The sequence below is a fragment of the Rhinopithecus bieti genome, unplaced genomic scaffold (assembly GCF_001698545.2).
Source record: "Rhinopithecus bieti isolate Rb0 unplaced genomic scaffold, ASM169854v2 scaffold_12640, whole genome shotgun sequence".
NCBI classification, from domain to species: Eukaryota; Metazoa; Chordata; class Mammalia; order Primates; family Cercopithecidae; genus Rhinopithecus; species Rhinopithecus bieti.
The window spans coordinates 810,814-824,879 of record NW_016807406.1 but is presented as its reverse complement, the minus strand read 5'-3'; the positions used below and the strand labels follow the sequence as shown (position 1 = coordinate 824,879).

General features: G+C 39.2%; 1 protein-coding gene across 5 annotated transcripts in view; it reads left to right on the top strand.

Moving 5' to 3' along the window:
• Positions 1-14,066, top strand: part of CNTN4 (contactin 4) — a 1,016,652-nt gene that overhangs the window by 261,107 nt on the left and 741,479 nt on the right. For 3 of the 5 annotated variants that reach the window (XM_017881658.1, XM_017881661.1, XM_017881657.1), the window contains exon 4: positions 2,941-3,013. The exons of the other annotated variants lie outside the window; for them this stretch is intronic. The gene's annotated coding sequence lies outside the window, so the exon portion shown is untranslated. The remainder of the gene's footprint in view (positions 1-2,940; positions 3,014-14,066) is intronic. 5 annotated transcript variants of the gene reach the window in all.

Sequence of the window (14,066 nt, the reverse complement as noted above, 5' to 3'; positions counted from 1 at the left end):
AGAAGCTCTTTTTGTTTTTTTTTTTTTTTTAAGTCATGATTTCTTGCTTTATCATGAATTCAGTTCCTTTTTATTTGTAATTATTTTACATACTCTTAGTTTCTCCTCATGTTCATTAATCTTTTATTATTTTTAGTGCTTACACTGTATGTTTCTTTTACTGTGCCAACTGAAGTTTTCATGGTAGGTTTTTTTTTTCTTTTTTTTTGAGACGGAGTCTCACTCGGTCGCCCAGGCTGTAGTGCAGTGGCGCGATCTCGGCTCACTGCAAGCTCTGCCTCCTGGGTTTATGCCATTCTCCTGCGTCAGCCTCCCAAGTAGCTGGGAATACAGGCACCCGCCACCTCGCCCGGCTAGTTTTTTGTATTTTTTTTAGTAGAGACGGCGTTTCACCGTGTTCGCCAGGATGGTCTCAATCTCCTGACCTCGTGATCCGCCCGTCTCGGCCTTCAAAGTGCTGGGATTATAGGCTTGAGCCACCGCGCCCGGCTAGGTTTTTTTTTTCCCCCCACATATAGTTTGTAATTTTATATTTTGAGCTCACCTTATTTAAATATTTCCTTTCTTTGGGAATGCTGTGAACTCTGTTGTGACAGCATTCCCCAAGAGTGGTTCTGCTTGTGCTTTTATTGAGTCTTTAGGATATAAAAGGTAACATATCAGTTTTTGTTAACTTCGTGCATTTTATAAGTACAGTAAATTAGATGATATACTTATGCTTGGCCCAGGCATGAGGTTTTTATTTCTTACAGGGGTCACATTGAGTCCAAAGACAACAGAATTCCTTATTTCTTGTTGAGGCCATTTGCTTCATTTTTCTAGCTTCTTTTCAGGGAATTAGGGAATCTGTGTTTTATATAGGGACTTTAGATTAATCTCCCTGTGCTTGGAAGTTTATGTCTCCTGTCCCTCCTTAGACATCAATACCCTGGCTCACCAGCCCTCATTCCTATAGTGAGAACCACCTTGTCCCTGAACCACCACCACATTAACTAAAACTTATTGCAGAGTCTTCAGTTCCTCTGTTTCTTAATAAGACCTTCAGCATTCCATTTCCTTTCCTTAAATTTGATAGATTTTTAAAAATTGTTTTACTTATATTCATTATTTTTCTGTGCCTTTAGGTGGTCATTGGTCTATATTAGCTGGGTTCATTATGTTTTCAAAACTGGAAGTTTCTAACATCAGCTTCCTAGCCTATACCAACATGGCATAAGTATACATATGTAACAAACCTGCACGTTATGCACATGTACCCTAGAACTTAAAGTATAATAAAAAAAAAAAAAAAATTCAAATTACATTATCCACAATGCTTTTCTAACCCTATGACTCATATCTCAGTATGAACTAATAGGAAGAAAAACAAGAATACCAGGTCTCTTGTCATCTTTCCATTTTGATATTAATCAGTTGTGTCCTGTTAGACAAATCATTAAACTTTCTTGGGCTCAAGCTTCCCCATCTATAAAATAAGAAGTTGAAACTATATGCCTTAGTAAATGCATTCTCTTCTCCAAGCTAAGCGAGTTTAAATCTGACAAGCTTTTCGGAAAGATACAACTTTGTACCCAGTACTGTAATATTTGATTCTTTATTTCCAGCTGAAATCTTTTAAAATTTACATTATTGCAATAAATGTTTTACCCCAACTGGTTTGGTTTGCAATATTTTATATGTACCTGTATGTAAAGAACCATCATATCTTACTATACCTAGAAATGAATGCAATTATGTTTGTCATTTTAAGAGTCTCAAGAGTTAGTATTAAGAAAGTGCTTGTTGACATATTTTTTTTTTTTTTTGTCAAATGGCCTTCTGAAGTCAGCCTGCACTACTGCCTTTTACATATAGAAAAGAAATTAGGGTGCATTTTAACCTTTTCATGTTTAAACTAAGACCCATAGTAGCTCGTCAAAATTGCAAAACAGTCTTTGGAACATTTAGTACAAAATAACCCTTCTAATTGCACGTGATATGAAGGACTGTAAACTTCATAAATCACCCAGAAGAACACAGTGTAATTCCCTATAGAGTATCCTCTTTAAAAGTGGTCACAGAATCAGACTCCATGATTTGAGCATCACAGTCAAAGATAATACTAACAGATATTACCCAGGTTGCCAATGAATTGCTGTCAGTTCATGTTTTATCCATGACAATTTTAAGGAAAATGTAAAAATGATACATTTGTTTGAACTTGTAGAGAAAATTTATTAAAAATCCAAGCTTGTAGGGAATGATGGACTATCTGCAGAATAGTAGCATAGCTATGATTTCGCAAACACATGGACTCGGATAATCTTACCCAGTGGAGACATACCAATGCAAAGTGGACTAAGATCTTGGAGTACTGATGGACCTATATATCACATTGAGAATGTTGAAACAACCTGAAACAAGCTAGAGAAATTGGAGAAGCTTAAACCTGAGGATTGGTGCCCTGAAATTGAAGAGAAACAACAGTCGACTTTACATGAACAGGATGAAATATCATACAACAGGATGATGTTAACATGTCTCTGAGCCTGTGAGGGACAAGGCATAGACTTAGAGCAATCCACCCTTGCCATTAAAATGTATTTTGAAGTGAGACAGGCACTTGTCTCAAAGGACAGGGACTGAATGTGTCTTAGAGAAGTCATTGTGGTTGTTTTACCTTTTCATCCACCTTTGAAATAAAAGATTAGAGATAAGATGAAATCTAACTAGATCCTTGCTAGGAGAATGAAGTTTTAAAAGGGGAGCCATAGTCACAGCTGTCTTCAAAGTAGGTAGATGCCAAGTCTTAGGGAAGTACAGGATTAACCATGTTGGTAATGACAGAACCTAAGGTATCCCCAGCAGTGGTCTTTAAGAGTGTAAAAACCAAGGATTAGGAGAGCAGGTGATTGGACACAGCTGCTGAATAATCTTCTTAACCTCATCTTTACTCCGCAGGGAGAAAAATAACAGGAAAATAAAAACTTCCACCAAGTGGTTGATGGCAGTGGAATAAAAGGAGCATCAAAAGGTACACAAGGACAGATTTGTCTTGATGCTAATAATTCTGAACAAAAGGGCCAAGCAATTGCTGTAAAGTGCTCTGTACTAGTGTAAGATAAACACATAATAAGTATACTTAAATAAAGAAAAGAATAGAGTAGAATTCTAGGAGTGGTTCTTTTTTCTTTTTTCCAGGCACTTCTAAAGCTGTTATTCACTGAGGGCCTAAATACCTTGTAATGTCTCTTCATTAAGTTTTTGTTCATGAAATAAGAAATGAATAGCTCTCAGTCAATATTTAATTGATGCTTATAAATTGAATTTAATCAGGAACTATCTAAAATGTCTCACTAACCAATGAAAATTTAAGCAAGGCAAATGTAACAAAGGAAAATGGGGAGCAAAGCAGGCAAACGGTACCAGATTATGCATGAGTACGAGAAAGAAAACTTTAATGTTTGAAGCCATTTACTATATTCCTGGATTACTCTAGCACAGCCTAAATAATTCTGATTAGTGCAGCCTCCCAACACACCATATAGTCTGCAATTAAAATGGCCCAACATATATACTTTAATTTCTGTACAATGTACTGGTTCCTTGTTTTAGTGATTCTGAGTTTGGTTCAACCATATTGACTGCTGAAGCTCAAGTTCTGTTTATTGTATAATTGGAGAACTATATCATACAACTTCTGCCATCAATGTGAGATATTCTAGTAGTCAAACTAGAAAGAGTAAACTCATAGAACACCATAAGTAAAATGTACCCCAGATAACATCCAGACCAAATCTCATTTTGTAGTGCAGGAAACTTAAGTGCAGAAATGTTTGGTTAAAAGTGGTACAGATTCACACAAAACCAAAGTCTTGATTTTCAGCATGCAGGAGAGAACATACTTTTCCACAGTTATTTTTCTCCCTCAAAGATGGGACAAGGGTGACCTTAATCGCACTAAAAAAGTGGATGATATTTAGTAGTATTTGAAAGAAACAGAGAACGGAGTTCTCATGCTTTGAAAACAGAAAGCAAATATGTATTATCTCACTTATCCCCCTTTATCTGAGTTAGATACATTCCCCCTGGAGTAGAAAAGTGTGTGATTTCTTCATGCTACTCGGAATGGAATGGTGTAGAATTTAAAACTTATGAATTCTTTATTTCTGGAATTTTCCATTTAATATTTTTTGGAATGTGGCTGACTGCAGTAACAAACTCCAGAAAGCAAACCATAGATAAGAGGGGACTACTGTTTATGAACTCTAAAAAAACTTAACTCACAGTAGTAGTAAAATGATGGTTAGTGAGGTTGAGGGTAGAAAGGGGGAGGGAATGCGGAGTTGTTGGTCAAAAGGTACGAAGTTTCATGTATAGGCAAGAGGAATAGGTTTTGAGATCTATTGCAAAGCAAGGTGACTACAATCAATAATGTATATTTCAGCGTAAGAGTAAATTTCAAATGTCTAACCACAAAATAGAGGTGAGGTGATATGTTAATTAGCTCAGTTTAATCATTTTCGATTTTTACATATATCAAAACATCACATTTTACTTAATAGTGTATACAATTATGATTTATCAATTAAAATAACAAACAAGCTGGGTGTGGTAGCTCACGCCTGTAATTCCAGTACTTTGGGAGGCCGAGGTGGACAGATCATGAGGTCAAGAGATCAAAACCATCCTGGTTAACACGGTGAAACCCCGTCTCTACTAAAAATACAAAAACAAAATTAGCCAGGCGTGGTGGTGGGCGCCTGTAGTCCCAGCTACTCGCGAGGCTGAGGCAGAAGAATGGTGTGAATCTGGGAGTCAGAGCTTGCAGTGAGCTGAGATCATGCCACTGCACTCCAGCTTGGGCGACAGAGTGAGACTCCGTCTCAAAAAACAAAACAAAACAAAACAAAACATAAAGGAGTTCTCACTTCATGATGATGATGACAGCTTATATATTCAGCACATATTGTGTCTGGAATTGGTGGGTTCTTGGTCTCGCTGATTTCAAGAATGAAGCTGCGTACCCTCACGGTGAGTGTTCCAGTTCATAAAGATGGTAGTCTGGAGTTTGTTCCTTCAAATGTTCAGATGTGTCCGCAGTTTCCTCCTTCTGGTGGGTTTGTGGTTTCACTGACTTCAGAAGTGAGACTCCTGACCTCCGTGGTGAGTGTTACGGCTCTTAAAGGTAGCGTGGACCCAAAGAGTGAGCAGCAACAAGATTTATTGTAAAGAGTGAAAGAACAAAGCTTCCACCTTGTGGAAGGGTACCTGAGTGGGTTGCCAGTGACTGGCTTGGGCAGCTGCTTTTATTCCCTTATCTGGCCCCACCCACATCCTGCTGATTGGTCTATTTTACAGAGAGTTGATAGGTCCATTGTACAGGGAGCTGATTGGACCGTTTTGACAGGGTGCTGATTGGTACATTAAAGGTATGCTAGACATAGGTGCTGAACTAGACACAGAGTGCTGATTGGTGCATTTACAATCCTGTAGCTAGACATAAAAGTTCTCCAAGTCCCCACTAGATTAGCTAGACACTGAGCACCGATTGGTGTGTTTACAAACCTTGAGCTATATACAGAGTGCTGATTGGTGCGTTTACAATCCTTTAGCTAGACAGAGTGCTAGATGGTAAAGTTCTCCACTTCCCCACTAGGTTAGCTGGATACAGAGTACCAATTGGTCTATTTACAAACCTTGAGCTAGACACAGGGTGCTGATTGGTGTATTTACAATCCCTTAGCTAGACATAAAGGTTCTCCAAGTCCCCACTAGGCCCAGGAGCCCAGCTGGCTTCACCTAGTGGATCCTGCAGCAGGGCCTCCGGGGGAGCTGCCTGCCAGTCCAGTGCGGTGCACTTGCACTCCTCAGCCCCTGGGCAGTTGATGGAACCAGGTGGTGCTGATGGAACCAGGTGGTGCAGCACTCCTCGGGGAGGCTCAGGGCGAGCAGGAGCCCACCTCCGAGGCGGGGGCTGGGACATGGCAGGCTGCAGGTCCTGAGCCCTGCCCTGCCGGAAGGCGGCGGAGGCCCTGCGAGAATTCAAGCACGGTGCATGTGGGCGGCAATGCTGGGGGACCCGAGGCAACCTCCACAGCTGCTGGCATGGGTGCTAAGCCCCTCACTGCCCTGGGCCGGCAGCGCCGGCCTATGAGCGCAGAGTGCAGACCTGGTTCTCACCCACTCCTCTCCCTCCACACCTCCGTGCAAGCAGAGGGAGCCAGCTCTGGCCTTGGCCAGCCCAGAGAGGGGCTCCTACAGTGCAATGGCGGGCCAAAGGTCTCCTCAAGTGCGGCCAGAGTGGATGCCGAGGCCGAGGAGGCACCAAGAGTGAGGGCTACTAGCATGTTGTCACCTTTCAATATGATATACTAGGCATATAAGTATTAACCCTAATCCTTATGAACACATTTTCTTAAGATGTAACCTAAGGTGGGTTCCAACATCTCATAACATCTCTTCATCTTGTTGATTAAAAAACCTGAATTTCAGAGTGATTACATAAGCTTCCCGATATCTCAGTGTAAATCTGTGGCAGAGTTGGGATTCCCCTTCAATTCTATTTTGATTCCCGGGTCAGAATTCATAATCACTTCTCATATTGCTACAGTTGACAAAAAGCTGAATATTTTGGGGTGGGCATGGTGGCTTATGCCTGTAATCCCAGAACTTTGGGAGGTTGAGGCGTATCACCTAAGGTCAGGAGTTTGATACCAGCCTGGCCAACATGGTGAAACCCCGTCTCTACTAAAAGTAGAAACATCAGCTGGGCGTGGTGGCAGGCACCTGTAATCCCAGCTACTCAGGAGGCTGAGGCAGGAGAATCGCTTGAACCTGGGAGGCAGAGGTTGCAGTGAGCTGAGATGGAGCCACTGCACTCCAGCCTGGGTGGCAAGAGCGAGACTCCATCTCAAAAAAGCGAAACAAAACAAAACAAACAAACAAACAAAAAAAACCCTGAATATTTTGAACCTTAAGTGCAAGGAGTTACATAAATAGGCTTCAAGAAATGCACCCACCAGAGTGATGTCAGAGCAACTAGTTGTAGTGAAGTACTAATAGGGACTTTGTGTATGAGAATCTGATATTAGCAGGAGACAGTTGTGCTGTAGTGCTTTCAGCTGGTATTGCAGAAAAAAAAATCACACTTGGCTGTAAGGAAGCTGTTGATTGCTTACACGGTTTTCTGTGGCATGTCAGCTCTGCCTGCCACCTACTCTCTTCCTTATCAAAGAGCCAGGATTTCCAAGTGAGGTGAGAATCCCACTTGACAAGCAGGCATAAACCATTTGAGGCAAATACAAATTAAAAGGCTCCAAGACAGAAATAGAAGCATTAGCAGCAGGAAGTGTCTTGGGGATACATTGTGTCAGATTACATCCAGGAGTTAGGAGCATAAGTGAGTCATAGCCTCCCAGTGGATAAGCCCTGCTGTGTCAGTAGCTGGGCAGCCTCAGAAGCTGTATTAGCTATTTAAAGTTGCCGGAACTGCTGTGAATGCCCCAAAGCTAGCATCTGCTTAGTAACATCCTTGAATTATGCGCAGTATGCCTATTTCTCAAGTAGCTTCAGCATTTCTCCTAACTTCTGACCTGTGTCAAAGCATTGTGATAGAATTTTGTTCGTGTTTAAGGACAGGAATACAGAAATGTAAAGAATTAGGTTTTGTTCAAGATCACCCAGCGAGTCAATCAACGCTAATATTACAATGTTGATCTCAAGGAACGTTTGGTCTGTATATAAAAATATGGAACATAAACATGCTGTCATTGCACACGTTTGATCAGTGTCTTGGCCAAGAAATCTCAGTTGTCAGAAACAGAAACTCTCTTAATTTAGTCCAAACAAGAATTTAGTTTATTGGAAGAATACAAGGAATCTCATATAACTTACAGTTATGAATTACAGCTTTGTTCAGGTCAGGAGCAAAGGTTACCTTTCTGTATTTCTGGGACCTATTTCAGGGACCCTGTGGGGAATTAGCATTCTCTCTTCTTCCCCAGCCCCCTCCTGCACCCTCCTCCAACCCCTGAAGGTATTTTATCTTTGCAATTTCTTCTTTCTACATTAGTATATATTCAGTTGATACTGGCCATCCCAGCTCTGGACTAACATGACCCACTGGATTGGGTCTCTGTATCCTAACCAGAAATTCCACAATGAGAAAAATCTCCTGCTCCAGTTTTAGTACAAAGAAAACCGGGACCTCCTAAGAGAAAGAGTTGCATTCTTGTCAGCCCAAAGGTTTTTAAAATACATTCAGGAAATTGCCACCAATGCTCAATTGTGTTCTAATTCAAATTGTAGCAGGGGCAGGGTTTATCCCAGGTTAGTATATAACAATTAACATCAGGAAGCCACTTTGTTCCTGCCTTCTAGACCTCCCCTCAGTTGTTGCCTGGGTGCTTTTTACCTTGATTGGCTCGGTGTTTCCCGACTGCTAATCCTGTACCAAAGAAAATCCAATACAGGTATCAGTGTTTCCATTTCCTGTTGCTCATGTCATTTGTAGCTATTGGTGAGGAGAACAGTTGATACTGGAAAGGGGTCCCAGTCCAGACCCTAAGAGAGAGTTCTTGGATCTCATGTAAGAAAGAGTTCAAGAAGAGTCCATAAAGTGAAAGCAATTTTATTAAGAAAGTAAAGGAATAAAAGAATGGCTACTCCATAGGCAGAGCAGTGGCATGGGTAGCTGGTTGCCCATTTTTATGGTTGTTTCTTGATTATATTTTAAACAAGGGGTGGATTATTCATGAGTTTTCCAGTAAAGGGATGGTCAATTCCTGGAACTGAGGGTCCCTCCCCTTTTTAGATATATAGGGTAACTTCCTGATGTTGCCATGGCATCTGTAAACTATCATGGTGCTGGTGGGAGTGTCTTTTAGCATGTTAATGAATTATAATTAGCGTATAATAAGCAGTGAGGACAACCAGAGGTCACTCTCTTGCCTATCTTGGTTTTGGTGGATTTCAGCCAGCTTCTTTACCTCAATCTGTTTTATCAGCAAAGTATTTATGACCTGTATCTTGTGCCAACCTCCTATCTCATCCTGTGACTAAGAAAGCCTAACCTCCTGGGAATGCAGCCGAGTAGATCTCAGCCTTATTTTACCCAGCCCCTATTCAAGATGGAGTTGCTCTTGTTCAAACACCTGTGACACAGTTGCTTTGTTTTTTCAGCTCTGGTCAGGAACTTATTGCAGGCAAAGTGCTTTACAGCTTAAAAAGTCAGGGATAAGGGAATAGATGCTGTCTTTGGCTTTGGACATTTTCGTAATATCTAGCTTCTTAACTAAGCAGAATAAATTTTTATAAGAGACATTTAGATACTGTTAAAGACTAGCACATTTTTACTAGAAATTCCAGGACTGTCAACACAATAAGATTTATGCAGATTAGATGGTATGGTGTTTATTACTACAACTTGATAACTAGACCAGTACTTCTCAAAGTTAAAGTGGTTACAGATCACTTAGGAATCTTGTTACAAATGCAGATTCTGCCCTAGGAAGCCTGTATGGTACCTGAGATTTTGCATTTCTAACCAAGACCTAGGTGATCCTGATGCTGGTGACTCACAGACCATACTTAAGTAGCAGTGATGTTAAGATATTGTTTTCATATCCAGAATCACTGTACTTTTCAGAATAGAAATTAATAGTCTACCTTCTTATTTCAGACCTGAACAAAAAGAACTTCAGTTTAGGTGGGTTACTTTCTTAAGGACAATATAGTTTGTAACAGTGTTGGAATTAAAAGCTAAATTCTGTTGATTGTATTATACCAACTTAAGGGACTAATATTTGTTATGTTGATTCCATGCTGTTTTGTTCACTTAACTGAAAATTACTGCATACATAGCCTTAATTCACTATCGCTGTCTAGTTTTCAGCTCTAGTAGGTATTGTAAACATAAACATACACAGAAACACAGATTTATCTAACTTCCAGCCAAGCTTTTGCAAAGCAAAATCCAGACTGCAGAGAGATTGTTGATTGATACTAAAATTTTGACAGCTGAGAGTATATTTTCAGCAACAAGATGAGTAACTTGGGCTAAAGGGGACTGATGAGAATAAAACTTAGATTTATTAAAGACCTTTCCAGTGAGCAGTCTGTGTCCTTTCTCAATGCAAAAATAAATAGTGTCCAATTCCAATTGTATGATCCTGCGACACGTAATGTAGCTTAGATTAACTGCTATAAATTGCTATCATCTTCTTAATCCTGTATGTATTTGGTATCATGCTTTAATGCCTATAAATTTAAATACTGGGGTACTCAATGAATTTCCAAAATAATACTCTGCAGAATACATCATATTTCATTTAGAAGTTTTTAAAATAACTCCAGTTACTGTCTTTTATGTAATAAAATATATGAATTCTACACTTATCGTTTGGTTTTATAAACCTATGCAGAAGCATCAGTGGATTGGGAACATCCGTGTACCCCTATGTGACATTTTACTTAGTTTGGGTGAGGGAAAGTCAACTGCAGCAAAATCATTTCTTTTGATTTCTAATAATTTTTTCTAGCCTTATCTATAGGATACTTGACAAAAAAAAAAGGATACAATATTTCTATCTATTTAAGATGTATATCACAGTCCACTTAGCAGTTTGAGGAATGTCTTGGTAGTTTCTGTGACCTTGAGTAAGCTTTCCATTTTGAGTCTCAAGTTTTGCAACTACAACATGCAGACAGTAACACCTACCTTGCAGGATAATAGGGATGAAATGACAGCATATTTAAAAGCACTTAACCAGTGCTTGGCATATGAAGCACTCAGCAAATATTCTTTTCTTCTTATTTCCTGAAGCATTTGATATCTTTAGGATTAAGCTATAGCAAAATGAGAATTCTCTTTACTTACCTCTGGCACCTAGAATGCTCTTGGGTGACTGGAATAAGTTTTAATTATAATCAAAACTGAACAATTAATAGTGTAAACTTGCTGAGGGAAAAGTAAGGAGGACATGCTCTCCAGAACCAATTAAAAATGATTTTAGATGATCTACTATTTCATATTCCCCACACCATTGCTTTTCCTATTAGCATGTGTAAGTGAGAATTAATGGTAAATAATGGCAACACAAATCAGTACTAAAGTGCATAGTCATTTTTCATCAAGCAGCTAAAATGGTATTATTAGTGTCAATTTATCGGTTATATATAATGAACTACAATACTGGAGTTTTGTAGAAATTATTTTTTATTCCCAATATAGTACTTGATCAAGGAGACTAAGTTCCTTTTATAAAGTACCAGAGGATGTCATAAATGAAGAAATATGGCTAGTCTGATGCAGGGTGTGTATTCAGGAGCATGAGGTTTTCTCTCTCACAATTATGTGAGCCTCTACAGTGTACTTTTTCCTGGCCTCCAGTTGCGGTTAGGTGCTACTGGTAGATTTATGAATATGTCATAGTTATATCAAATATTTTAATCATTTTGAGCCTTTTCACGTCATCCAAGTAAAACAATTATCTTCTCCAAAAGAAGTATTGTAAATATTTATTTGCAGATTTTAATCAACCTATGACAGCCCTCTCATGTAATAAAATGGTAACTTTGTAAGATTTGATGTCCCAAAGATACATCTGCACCATTTAATTAGCTGGATCTGAGTTTACAGGTAGAGTCAATTGAGTTTTTACAGATGGGCTTATTATCTGATTGGAGAGAACTGCATACAGCTATGTAATTATTACAACGATTAATGCACAATATTATATGTGTATTGTATAATACTCCAATGTTCATTTAGGAGTTCTTCTCTGGAATTGGTGTTGTATCTGTTATAAAAAATTGTAGTTTCTGATAGAAGTTATATAAACATGGAGGGATTTTTATTGGTATGATTTAAGGCAAATCATTTTCTACCTTAAGACTGAGTCAAATCCAAACTAGCATGTGCTTAACTGAAATCATGTATATATGATTTAGTTTTGTTTTGTTTTTGAGATGGAGTCTCCCTCTGTCGCCCAGACTGGAGTAAGGTGGCGCGATCTCGGCTCACTGTGAGCTCCACCTCCCGGGTTCACGCCATTCTTCTGCCTTAGCCTCCCGAGTAGCTGGGACTATAGGCCCCCACCACCACGCCCGGGTAATTTTTTGTATTTTTACTAGAGACGGGGTTTCACCATGTTAGCCAGGATGGTCTTGATCCCCTGACCTCATGATCTGCCCGCCTTGGCCTCCCAAAGTGCTGGGATTATGGTCGTGAGCCACCGCACCCAGCCGTATATATGATTGTTTATTCACCAATTCCTTCACTTGCTAAACAGATATTTTGGAGTTTCTACCAAATTCTAAGTATTGTGTAGTATACTGTTAAGCATAGCCTTGTTTCAAAGGAAGTAATAGTCAAAGCAGAGTGAAAACCAGATGAACAGATTATTCATCTTAATCTACAGATTTAGAAGGAAAAAACTACCATGCATTATATGCCAGATCTTCTTATAAGCACTTTTACATATTTTATGTCATATGAACAGATTATGACTATTTATTGTGATAAGACCTGTGTTATTTGAAGCATGAAGTAAATGGAAAACGTCACAGGAAAGGTGACATTGGAACAGGATGGTAAAGAGTAAGTAGGAGATTGCAAGAGAAATCTATTCTGTTTGAGAACTTCTAAACAGAAGGTCAGTTTGAGTATAAATTAATGATTAATTTTATTCCCTTATTTTAGCAGTAAAAAAATATTTTACTGTTCAGTTTAAAAATGTTTCTGGAATCCTTAGGATTTTCCTTTTGCTCCCCCCACCCCTTAAACAATTCTATTTCATCTTTCAGTGAACTGGGAATACTGAAAAAAATACAATTTTGTCCATATTTCCATCTTCTCTAATATGTTTGCCCAATGAAATATGAACACAATATTGCATAATACTGAAAACTGGCTGTATTAGTCTATTTTCATGCTGCTGTAAAGAACTTCCTGAGACTGGGTAATTTATAAAGGAAAGAAGTGTAATTAACTCACAGTTCAGCATAGCTGGGGAGGCCTCAGGAAACTTACAATCATGCAGGAAGGCTAAGGGGAAGCAAGGAACCTTCTTCACAATGCAGCAGGAAGGAGAAGTCCTAAGAAAAGGGGGAAGAGCCCCTTATAAAACCATTACATCTCGTGAAAACTCTCTCAGTATCTGGAGAACGGTGTGGGAAAACCACCTCCATGATTCAGCTACCTTCACCTGGCTTCTCCCTTGACACATGTGGATAATGGGGATTACAATGCAAGATGAGATTTAGGTGGGGACACAAATCCTTACCATATCACTGGGATTTAAAAAATTTCTAAATGCTCCATGTTTACCTGTCTGAAAGACTGGTGTGGGGTTCAGGATTTCCTCTAGTGTAATGAGTCAGAATACTGATGGTTATAAATGTTCACTGTGGCTCTGTTGTGGGTATTGCACAATGTATTGTTGCTTTTCTTAAGCAGTTCATAAAGTAAGGAAGTGACTTGTATCATGGTCATGATACAAATTGTATTAGACAATACATGATGAAATGCTAAATCCTTGAAGAAGGAGAGATTCTTTTTTAATCTTAATAGCATTTTCCTTGTATCTCCTTCCTAGAACCTAACTTTATGTGTGTACCTGTATTAATGTCACCCACCTTGGTTGGCAACTCACTGAGAACAAGGACTTTGGTATTAATACAGTTGTTCTAACTCAGTGGTTTTCAACCAGGGACAATTTTGTCTCTCAGGAGATATTTGGTAGTGTCTGGAGACATTTTTATTGTCAAGACGGGAGGATAGGTGCTATTTGTAACCAGTGGGTAGCTGCCAGGTATGCTGCTAAGCATCCTACAATGCAGAAGATAGTCTGTACAAGAAAGAATCATCTGACCAAAGATGTCAAGTGTCAAGGTTGAGAAACCCGGCTCTGTACTATATCCTGGGGTCATTCTGTGACTTGGGCATTGTGAGCTCATACATTCAGCCCCATTAAAAAGGAGAAATTAATTACCTAACGTGTTTATCCAACTGTACTGGAATAACAGCTGAGTAATTAGGCTGGAAATTACATGCTCTGCTGCTATAAAAAATTTTCCTTTTATAA